The following is a 10,681-nucleotide window of genomic DNA, read 5'->3' on the forward strand; positions in this document are numbered from 1 at the left end:
CTTATTATAGTTTCTTAGCTTATCTTAAAACTTTTTCGCCATGCCTCATCCCCACTCCTCTAACTTAATATAACAGAACTCAATCTTACTCATTATATCTCGATTTGACATTTCACTCTAGCTCGATTGCACTATATGCACACAATCTTTTTCCCGTAGCCACATATTTTCAAATCGGAATCGATGACTTCTGGGGACATACATTTGTCGATTCAATTTTAAACTTAACGGAATATGATCAGAACTAGACATATCCAAAATTGTTGCCTCTGCATCAGTAAACATATCTCTCCATTGCTGGTTTGCTAATCCTCGGTCAAGCCTCTCCTGAATCCACCGACTAGTTCCCCTTTCCCTCTTCCACGTAAATTTAGTCCCTGTAAATCCCAAATCCATCAGCTGGCAGTCCTCTATAGTATCGCAAAAGCCTTCAAGTAGCCTTCTTGGATGCATACACCCCCTTGTTTTTCATCAACCGTCATAAGATCGTTAAAATCCCCCAAAATACACCATGAGAGATTTGATTTTCCTACTAATTCCCGTAAAATTCCCCAAGATTCTTGTCTTCTTCCTCTTTGAGGGCAGCCGTAAAAGCCAGTATACCTCCATCTCCCTATTTGTTCTATATTTACTTCAAAATCAATAAAATGTTTGCTACTCCCCATTATTACCATATCACAATCATTTTTCCAAATAAGAGCTAACCCACCTCCAATACCCTGAGCATCCACATTCTAGCAGCCTGCATAACCTATTTTTTTACATACTTGTTGAACTTTATTTTTTTAACTAACGTTTCAGATAAAACTGGGCCTTATTCGAGATACAGTATCCTTCAGGAATCTAACTGTGCGTGGGTTGGCCAGTCCACGACAGTTCCATGCTAAGATACTCATTGATTTTGGCGGGCCTGTTCCACAGGTCCCGCCTCTCTCAAGTTTTTTGGCCCATCATTTAATGTGAGCCCAATTGACATATCCATAAACGTATTCCCCTTATTTTCCTCATTATCCACACGTCTACGTTTGGAGTCCAAGATAGCTATCTCATTTTCAAAATTTTCCCGCTCCAAAATTGTCTTTGATTGATTTGGTATCTCATTATCTCCTAAACTAACTCCCTGATTTCACGGCACAACTTTAATCCCCATAACGTCTCCTGGAATCTCAGTAATTTTACCATCTACTTCCATGAATCGTGCTTCCGCCTTATCTCTGCCATGCACGGTGGCTGATTGCTTCACCTGCGAGTTACCTTCATTCCAGACCTTGCTTCTATCACCCACATGAAGGAAGTAAAAATAAAAAACAAGGAGAAACAACCTAGAATGAACATAAATGACAAAGTAGGCGTTAACAAGGAAAATAAATATAAACCCATTCCTAATACACCTATAAAGTCCTGTTTAAATTATGATAGTACTAATCATCTTGTTATTGCTTGGAAGAGGAATAAAGGGATAAATACCGTTCCTCCTAAATCAGAGTTTAAAAAAAGAACTGTTAGATATAAACCGAAAAATCCATGTTTTCATTGTGATAGTGTTTGGAATTCAATTTATACATGTAAAGAGTATCATAGTTTGTATTATGACTATTATGAACTGAAACCCTCTTTAAATAAGACAAAAATTATTTCTGCATGTGTAAACCCTGATATTAAGAATGTTAGCATAAACTCTGATATAAAGACTTCTGCTGTAAATGTTAACATACATAAAATGGCCAAAGGATCCAAGCAAGTATGGGTCCTTAAAAACACTAATTAATTGTTTATCTGATTACAAGGTAACATGAAAAATTCTTTAGTCTTGGACAATGGATGCTCATGACACATAACTGAAAATAAATTTCGGTTATCAGAGTTTAAGGAGAAGGATGGCCTACATGTTTTCTTATGGAGATGGAAACTTAGGAAAAACTTGAGTACAAACACATCAATTCAAAGCTTATTAGAGCATTATAAAGTGTCATAAATGCCACTCAACATACCCCCAAACTTGAATCGATGCTTGTCCTCAAGCATAAATAGACTCAAAGAACAAGAAAATAAAAATGTGTGAATGCAACTAAATGAATGCAACGATCCCCATAGAATAACTAAACCAATAAACAAGCAACACCTCGGCAAATACAATTATTCGCATAAAGATCAATCAAATCTCACAAATCAACCTACAAACCAGAGACGTGCATGTGTGCAAATGCTTACAGATGTACTATCGCACTAGATCGATAATCATGACTCACTACATATCAAAACAATCGCAAGTTTATAAATAGAATAAAAGCTAGACTCAAAATAACTTATAACACTTCAATTCTTATATCGGAGTTAACATGGTTTCATGCTTTTATTCAGAATAAAATAACACAAGTATGCTTATTTGATCGTGCAATGAGTGAGGTCCATAAAAGACTTATACAGTAGTATCCATGTAGTGAGCGTTAGGTTAGCGGATCCCAGACTATAAAAGCCTTAGGTCACTAGGCACAAAGTCCCCTAAGAACTTAATAACTCGAGTACTAAAGAGCCCACTCATGATCAATTATACATAACACTTTTTCTTTTCTTTTTTCTTTTCTTTTCCTTTTTTCCTTTTTTTCTTTTTTTTTCAACGAATTTCTCAATGAGTGCGTTTCACTCCATCTCGCTCAACCCTAGACTACTCATAAAAATATGAGCCGGCTACTAGCCAATTGACACCTAGCCATATAACTAGCAATGAAATCCAATTTTCTCCAATTTCTAAATATCCATGTCTTTTATTATTAAGAGAATATCCTAAATTCTAAATATAAAAAAGCGATTACACCTCGATAAACAAACAAACCATGACTATGATCTAGCACTCTAGCAACCTATAAGACTTAGTGAAATACAAGTGTCTCTAGCATGCAAATTAATTCGATAAAACTCAACATCACTAAATACGACATCACTACACTAGCATCAATATCACAAATCAATCGGAAAAATTATCTAAGGGATCATGTTATAATGCAAATGCATGAAAACTATATGAACAAAATATCATAAAACTACCAAAAATAAAAAAATTAATAAATAAAAAAAACTACATGGCAAAATATGCAAAATATATGAACTAAACTATGATGAACATGCAAGTATATGAGACTCACACAAAAATATATTCCTTCAACTACTACCCCCAAACTTAAAATATTCGATGTCCTCAGTGAAGGTAATAATAAGAAATTCAGGCATACCTATTGCGAATCAGAATCATCACCCTCAACGGGTGGAGTGTCAGGTGTATCAGGAGGTGGATACACGGAATCTTCACCAAATACTGGCAACTGGATGTCAACACCGGTGGCTCTAAATGCAGTCCCAAGTGCCTGGGTGAGATCGTGTGCAAACCGACTATGGATGTCGTGCATTGCATCCATCCTCCTAGCTAGACGCCTATACTGCGGCGAACTCAAACCATCTTCAATATCTTCCCCTGCTACCTCCTGCTGCTGCTGCTGCGATGAACCAGCCTCATCACCTAATTGAGCTCTCCAAACTGCTCTACAGGCATGCTGAGAACCTCCCACAGTAGCCTGATCTATAGGCCTACCACCTGGAAGATGATCATACGAGTACCCAAGCCCCTTAGGATCGGGCTTCCCTCCATACCACTCCTGCATGCTCAATAGTGTAGAACTGTCGATAGGAGTGGTGGGAAGTTGAAGCTGCTCATGTGCGGGCCAATGAACACCAACTGCCACGCACAACTTCGTCACCACGGACGCATAAGGAATAGAACCTGTAGTACCTCCTATCAAGAATCTCAGAATCCCCTGATAAATCACCATCCCCAAATCAATGTAATCACCCTGAAGAATACCCCATAGCAGATGAGCACGCTCCACAGTAATCTCATGTACATGTGAAGATGGCATGATGTTAGCACAAATAAACGAGTTTCAAGCCCGTGCAAACCTGTTCCTGCACAAAGCAGGGAACGTGGAGTAATCAGTAATGCCCCTCTTGTACTTCCAATGAGTCTCAGGAACATAGAGTAGCAACGATGAGATCCAAATCAAAGTCCTCCAGAGTCTTATCGTTCTAAGTGTCCTGACCCACCTTCCTCGCGGGCTGCTCAATCACCGTCCTGATAGCCTCAGTACTGCACTCAACAATCATCCCCCTCACCACCGTGAAGCCATTTTTCTCCGTCTTGGCGTTAGCATAGAACTCCCGCACAACACTCATGGGCACAGCAGCGGGCGCCTCACAAAAAAAACCCAGCCCATCTCGAGAATCATCTCCAACAGCTTACCATCCTTCCCTATTGGCAGAAAACCTCGCTCCTTAGCAATAGGCTTTGAGATAAGCCTCGTGTACTCCTCCTCAGCCTCAGGAGTAGAAAACCTTGGACTCACACCACCCGCAGATAAAGAACCGGTGGTGTTGCTGTTAACTTGCGTTATTTGTCTCTTGGGTGCCATTGGGATTGGATGAGAGAAAATAAAAGTTAAAGTGTTTGAGAGAGATTAGTGTTTGAGAGTTTGTGATGTGGTGGAGACGTTGTGTATAAGTGTATGTATTTATAGGTGGGAAGGTTAGAATTCTATAAGGAATAGAAGTGGGAATTAATTATGGGAATCATGGAAGTAATGGGTTTGATTTGGAGAGGGAATTATGGGATGTGGTAGAGTAAAAATCGAGTTGGAAATGATTTCTGATTAAAAATCCCGAAATTACCTTGTAAACTGCTATTTTTTTTCGAACAGGGACCTAGCACGGCCGCGCACTAGAACAGCGCGGGCGCGCTCACTCTCTGGAAAACCGGCACGGCCGCACGCTGGATCAGCGCGGGCGCGCTTGGTCACTGGAGTTGGCCATGAATTTTTTTCTTTTTCTAATTTTTTTTTTGTGTTTTTCTCCTTTCTTCTTGTTTCCTCTATCTACTAACATACAACATACTTGGGTTGCCTCCCAAGAAGCGCTTCTTTTATGTCGCTAGCTCGACGTAGAATCTCGAGATCAAGTGGACAAAAAAATGGCACTAACTACCTCACGGTTTGTCGTGTCACCATAATAATGCTTCAACCTCTGACCATTTACCTTGAATGCTTGGCCCGGATCATTCTCAAAAATTTCCACCGCTCCATGTGGAAACACAGTTTTGATTATGAAGGGCCCGGACCACCTTGACTTCAACTTCCGAGGAAGAAGAGGGAGACGAGAGTTGAACAAAAGAACTTGTTGCCCCGACATAAATGATTTGAGCACTAGACCTTGATCGTGCCATCTCTTGACTTTCTCCTTATACAATTTGTTGTTCTCATAAGCTTGAAGTCGAAACTCGCCGAGTTCATTCAATTGAAGCATCCTCTTCTTACCGGCCGCATCCAAGTCAAGATTCAATTTCTTCAAAGCCCAATAAGCCTTATGCTCGAGCTCCACAAGCAAATGACACCCCTTACCATAGACCAACTAAAACGACGACATTCCCAATGGAGTATTATATGCTGTTCTATATGCCCAAACAGCTTCATCAAGCTTCAAAGACCAATCTTTCCTTAATGGACACACTACTTTCTCTAAAATATGCTTGATCTCTCTGTAAGATACCTCAGCTTGACCATTTGTCTGAGGATGATAAGCCGTGGCAATGCGATGATTCATATTATACCTTTTCATCATAGTAGTGAACTTGCGATTGCAAAAATGCGACCCCTCATCACTGATTATGACCTTGGAGTTCCAGACCTTGTAAACATCTGCTTGTGAAGAAAATTAAGCACCACTTTCGTATCGTTTGTTGGCAACGCCTTAACTTCAACCCATTTCGACAAGTAATCAACCGCCAAGAAGATATACTGATTGTTATAAGAAGAGATAAATGGCCCCATGAAGTCAATTCCCCAAACATCAAAGACCTCAACCTCTAAAAGCACATTACGAGGCATCTCATCCTTCTTAGACATATTACCCACACGTTGATATCGATAACATTTCAAAACAAACTGGTGAGCATCATTAAACAATGTCGGCCAAAAGAAACCTGCTTGAAGAACATGAGCTGTTGTCTTTTCTCCACCATAATGTCCCCCATAAGCCGTTTAGTGGCAATCTCGCAAGATTCCCCCCGTTTTGCTGTAAGGAATACATCTCCCGATGATTTGGTCAGCTCCTTGTCAAAAAAGAAACGGCTAATCCCATATATACCACTTTACTTCATGTAGAAACTTCTTCCTTTGAGCATAAGATAAATCGGGAGGCATGATATTACTCACAAGATAGTTCAAAATATCTGCAAACCATGGTTCTTCTTCTTGCACTCCAAATAGTTGCTTTTCAGGAAAAGTCTCATTTATCAATGACTTATCCAATGAAATAGCATTAGGGTTCTCCAAACGCGAGAGATGATCAGCGACTTGATTTTCAGTCCCCTTTCTGTCCTTGATCTCTAGTTCAAATTCTTGGAGCAAATGAACCCATCTAATCAATCTAGGCTTCGAGTCCTTCTTTGAGACGAGATATCGAATTACGGCGTGACCAGTGAAAACTGTCACCTTAGTCCCAAGTAGATACGAACGAAATTTCTCAAAGCCATAGACAATAGCCAAAAGTTCTTTCTCCATAATAGTATAATTCAGTTGAGCACCATTTAGGGTCATACTAGTATAGTAGACCATATGAAATATGTTATTCTTCCTCTGTCCAAGAACTGCTCCAACTGCATAGTCACTTGCATCGCACATAATCTCAAAAGGTTCATTCCAATCAGGTGCAATTATGACCGATGCCGTGATTAAACTCTTCTTCAATGTCTCAAAAGATGCAAGGCACTCGTCATCAAACTTGAAAGGAACATCTTTCTCTAGCAAACTGTATAATGGCTTCAAAATTTTAGAGAAGTCCTTGATGAAACGCCTATAAAAACCCACATGGTCAAGAAAACTGCGAATTCCCTTAACATAAATAGGTGGAGGAAGATTCTCAATGACCCCCACCTTGGCCTTCTCCACCTCTAGACCCTTACTAGAAACCTTGTGCCTGAGAATAATGTCTTGTCGCACCATAAAGTGGCATTTCTTCCAATTGAGAACCAGATTGGTCTCAACACACCTCTTGAGAATGTGTCCAAGATTTTGCAAGCATTCATCAAAAGAATTGTCAAATACAGAGAAGTCATCCATGAACACCTCCACATTCTGGCCAATCATATCAGAAAATATGGGCATTATACATCTCTGAAATGTGGCTGACGCACCACACAGACCAAAAGAAACTCGTCTGAAGGCGAAAGTACCAAATGGACAAGTGAAGGTAGTCTTCTCCTGATCTTCTGGAGCGATACAAATCTGATTGTAATCCGAATAGCCATCCAGAAGATAGTAGTACTCATGATCAGATAATTCTTCAAGCATCTGATCAATGAAGGGCAACGGGAAATGATCTTTCCTAGTGGCTTTGTTCAGCTTTCTATAGTCCATGCAAACTCTCCACCCCATGACTGTTCTAGTGGGAATAAGCTCATTATTCTCATTTGCTACCACTGTAATACCACCCTTCTTAGGCACACATTGAATCAGGCTTACCCATGAACTGTCAGAAATAAGATTGATGATCCCTACATCTAGCCACTTACGAATTTCGTTCTTCACTACTTCCTTTATGATTGGATTAAGTCGTCTTTGCTGCTCGACCGTAGGCTTGCTACCTTCCTCTAGCAGAATTTTATGCATGCAATAAGAAGGGATGATTCCCTTTATATCTGTTATAGTCCATCCAATTACCGATTTAAACTCTCTCAGAATACTTAAAAGCTTTTACTCATCACTACCTGAAAGGTCAGATGCAATAATAATCGGCAGAGTAGATGCATCACCTAAAAACGCATACCTCAAATGCTCAGGTAAAGGCTTAAACTCAAGAGTGGGGGCTTCCTCAATAGATGGATTGAGACGTTTAGGAGCTTTGTTCAATTCCTCAATTCTAAGAGATTCAAATGGCATATCTATCTTCCTCTTCTAGGGAGAAACATTCAAATACTGCAATTGTTCTTCACCTTCGTCATCTTCACTATCTAAATTCCCCAACAAGGCTTTTTCTAAGGCATCGGACCTGAGCAATTGGTCAAGTTCTGAAGTAACTATAGAATCGATCAATTCCACTTTTAAGCACTCCTCATTATCAGTAGGAAATTTCATAGTATTGAACACATTAAAAGTAACATCCTGATCCAGAACTCGCATTGTGAGCTCGCCCTTCTGCACATCTATCAAGGTTCGGCCAGTTGCTAAGAAAGGTCTTCCCAAGATTATGGAAATCTTATTATCCTCCTCGAAATCAAGAATTATGAAATCAGCAGGGAAGATGAGTTATTCAACCTTGACCAAGACATCCTCTACAATGCCTCACGCATATATAATAGAACAGTCGGCTAACTGTAAGGTCATATAAGTTGGTTTGGGATCAGGTAAGTCCAACTGCTTGAAAATTGACAAAGGCATCAGATTGATACTAGCTCCCTAGTCACATTAGCATCTGTCAAAAGACACTTTTCTAATAGTACACGGAATAGTGAAGCTTCCTGGATCTTTAAGCTTCGGAGGCAACTTCTGTTACAACACAGCACTGCATTCCTCAGTAAGAGCGACTGCCTCTAAATCATCTAGCTTCACTTTCTGAGAGTGAATACTTTTCATAAACTTTGCATAACTAGGCATCTGCTCAAGAGCCTCAGCGAAAGGTATGTTGATATGAAGTTTCTTGAACACCTCCAGATATTTCTCAAATTGCTTGTCCAGCTTTTTCTTCTGCAGCCGCTTAGGAAAAGGCGGTGGAGGATAGATCTGTTTCTCCCCTGTATTACCCTCAGGAGGAGTGTGCTCAACAGTGGTCTTCCTTGGTTCCACTTCTACTTCCTGCTGCTCTACTTCTTTCTCAGCCTCAGCTTCTTCAGTCAATACTTGAGTTTGTTCGGGATTTGCAAGCTTTCCAGACCTTAAAGTGATTGCCTTTACCTGCTCCTTAGCTTCCCTCTTTCCTGGCACTTCAGTGTCACTAGGTAGTGTACCAGGCTGACGATTAAGCAAGGCATTGACAATTTGCCCAATTTTATTTTCCAAGGTCTTTATAGAAATAACTTGACTTTTACACATAAGCTTCAACTCCTCTAATTCCGATTTCTCATTAGCTTGTTACAGTTGGAGTTGTAGTCTTGGTGCATATTGCGGTTGCTGAAAACCGGGGGGTTGTACTGCTTAGCTAGATACTGCTGATAAGGCTGTTAAACCGCATTCTGGGTGATATTCCAACTGAAATTAGGATGATTCTGGTTGTTGGGATGATAAGTGGCTAGCACTGGTTGCTACGAACGCTGAAAGTTGCTCACGAACTGAGCTGATTCACTAGAAATTGTGCACTGATCGGTCTTATGGGCACCAGCACAAAGCTCACAAACACTAGTGATTTGATTAACTCCATAATTAGCCAAAGTGTCCACCTTCATCGTCAACGCCTTAAGTTGGGCAGCTATAGCAGTTGCTGCATCCAACTCCAGAATTCCTGCTACTTTTCCCTGAGTCAGTCTCTAGAAAGGATTCTGGTACTCATTAGCATCCATCAGTTCGATCAATTCATAAGCTTTATCATAGCTTTTAGCCCACAAGGCTCCTCCTGATGCTGCATCAAGCATGGGTTTAGAAGTAGCACCCAATCCATTATAGAAACAGTTGATAATCATTCAATCAGGCATGCCATGGTGTGGGCACTTCCTGAGCATCTCTTTATATCGATCCCAAGCCTCACACAGAGATTCTCCAGTTTGCTGAGCAAACTGAGTAAGAGCATTCCTGATTGCAGCAGTTTTTGCCATAGGGAAGAATTTAGTGAGAAAGTTTTGAGCAAGATCTTCCCATTTAGTGATAGACCCTGGTGGCAGAGAATGTAACCATCACTTAGCCTTGCCCCTCAGAGAGAATGGGAAGAGTCGCAGCTTGATAGCATCTTCAGTCACACCATTGAACTTGAAAGTATCGCATATCTCGATGAAATCCCTGATGTGCATGTTGGGGTCTTCAGTAGGAGAACCCCCAAACTGAACTGAGTTCTTTATCATCTGAATCGTGCCTGCTTTGATCTCAAAAGTGTTAGCCGAGATGGCTGGTCTGATGATGCTTGACTGAATGTCATTGATCTTAGGCTGAGAATAGTCCATCAAAGCCTTAGGATTTTTTGCTTGATCTCCCATCGCTACTACCACTAATTCTTCAATTTTTTATTTTTTTTCTACCTTCTCTTCATCCTCGATAACTTCCCTACGAACCACTATCGCTTCTTCCTCGGCTTGATCCAGATTTCTCTTACGAGTCCGAGAACGCGTATGCATACACGCTCGCTAGATCACCTGAAATAAGACAAGAAAATAGATAAGTAACAGTGTCCGAGTCAACGAACTTTAACGACCACTGATGGAAAGCGAATAAACTATAAATTAACATTGTAGTCCCCGGAAGCGGCACCAAAAACTTGTTAATAGCTAAACACGCGCTAATAATACACGCAAGTATACACGTTCACAAGTAGTATAAAATCTTTTCTAGTTCATTCCCACAGAGACTGGCTTTGGTTAACTAAATAATTCACGCACTTAAGCAACAATGTATGGGTATTATTCAATGCTAATACGATAATAAATTGAGGTTGTTATTAA

At 40.3% G+C, this 10,681-nt stretch overlaps 1 non-coding gene across 1 annotated transcript; it reads left to right on the top strand.

Annotated features, from left to right (window-relative positions):
- The first annotated feature begins 9,722 nt into the window (after positions 1–9,722).
- LOC141710016 (small nucleolar RNA R71) lies at positions 9,723–9,829 on the top strand. The gene has a single exon (XR_012570559.1). It is a non-coding gene; the product is annotated as a small nucleolar RNA R71 (small nucleolar RNA).
- Positions 9,830–10,681: the final 852 nt, after the last annotated feature.

The sequence above is a fragment of the Apium graveolens genome, chromosome 2 (genome assembly GCF_009905375.1).
Source record: "Apium graveolens cultivar Ventura chromosome 2, ASM990537v1, whole genome shotgun sequence".
Taxonomy (NCBI): domain Eukaryota; kingdom Viridiplantae; phylum Streptophyta; class Magnoliopsida; order Apiales; family Apiaceae; genus Apium; species Apium graveolens.